The sequence below is a fragment of the Cynoglossus semilaevis genome, chromosome 2 (assembly GCF_000523025.1).
Source record: "Cynoglossus semilaevis isolate Cse_v1.0 chromosome 2, Cse_v1.0, whole genome shotgun sequence".
In the NCBI taxonomy this organism is placed as follows: Eukaryota; Metazoa; Chordata; class Actinopteri; order Pleuronectiformes; family Cynoglossidae; genus Cynoglossus; species Cynoglossus semilaevis.
The window spans coordinates 1277883-1279023 of record NC_024308.1 but is presented as its reverse complement, the minus strand read 5'-3'; the positions used below and the strand labels follow the sequence as shown (position 1 = coordinate 1279023).

Genomic DNA, 1141 nt, shown 5'->3' with positions numbered 1-1141 from the left:
GCAGCTTCAAACTGAAAGGTTTTTTTATGTCAGTGATTTCAGAGACAAACAAACGTTAGAACAAACAACTAAAGGAATGGAATTTAAACCAATCACACATTTATTATTGTAATTTGGAAAGAAAAACAAAAAAGGAAAAAAAACACTAAGAGAATGAAGTTTAAAAGATGTTTTATTTTGAATTTGGAACGATTTGTGGCTCCACTCAGGTTTGGGAAAACTGCTTTAAGGAACTTTGTACTGTAGTACCGTTGCAGTACTCCATCAGTTTGTTGTACAGAGGTCACAGGTCACAGCAGACAGGAGCTGCTGTGACCTGTGACCTGTGACCTGTGACCTGTCTCACTTCTCTCACTAAATATAGTGATGACATCACGTTTCCTGCTCCTAGAACTGGATCCTCTAAACTCTAAACCCTCAGGGCAGTGAGGGGGATTCTGGGAGTTTCCCGGCCCTGACGTCAGCTCCGACCATCGATTGGTAACAGTATCTTCCAGTTTGGATGGAGCGGCTGAGCGCTGCCCTCTGCTCTACGGTCAGCTCTGATTCCAGTGGTCAGTCGTTACAGCTGTGGAGATGAGTTCACTTTTATAAAAGTGGAGAAGCCGCGGGAACAGGATGGAGTTTTGAACGTTTCCCTTCATCCAGTTAGAAGAAGAAGCTCAGACGTTGAACGATCAAAGTACGTCTGTGCGTTCGTACACGGTGGCTCTGGTTCCACACTTCACTTCCACTCGTTCATTAACTCCCAGTGACAAGTGTTGAATGAGTTACAAATGAGTCAATCACCAAAGTGCAGTAAACAGAAGTGATTCAGCTTCATCAACATCTGCTGCTGAAGACGTCACATCGATCAAAGTCAACCGGTTCAAACTGGATCTGTGACTAACGCTGCAGCCGACCAGCCCCGGGTGGAGTGGCTTCTTTGAACTTAAAAAGTGTTCAGAACCGAGGAGTGGGAGAACCTGGTTCTTTAAAATCGTCCTGACGTTCATCGATTCTCCACCTTTGTATCAGACAGACCTGATGTTCTGTCTTTTCCACCGACACGGTCGTAGATTAAAAGGCTGACGGTGAAACACATCCGACAGAGCAGCACTTCTATTTGGCTGTAGCAGCAGTGGGTTTGTTCCTGGGGGGA

General features: G+C 45.2%; 1 protein-coding gene across 1 annotated transcript in view; it reads left to right on the top strand.

The window, feature by feature from the left end:
- Positions 1–1141, top strand: part of pex5la (peroxisomal biogenesis factor 5-like a) — a 48255-nt gene that overhangs the window by 39750 nt on the left and 7364 nt on the right.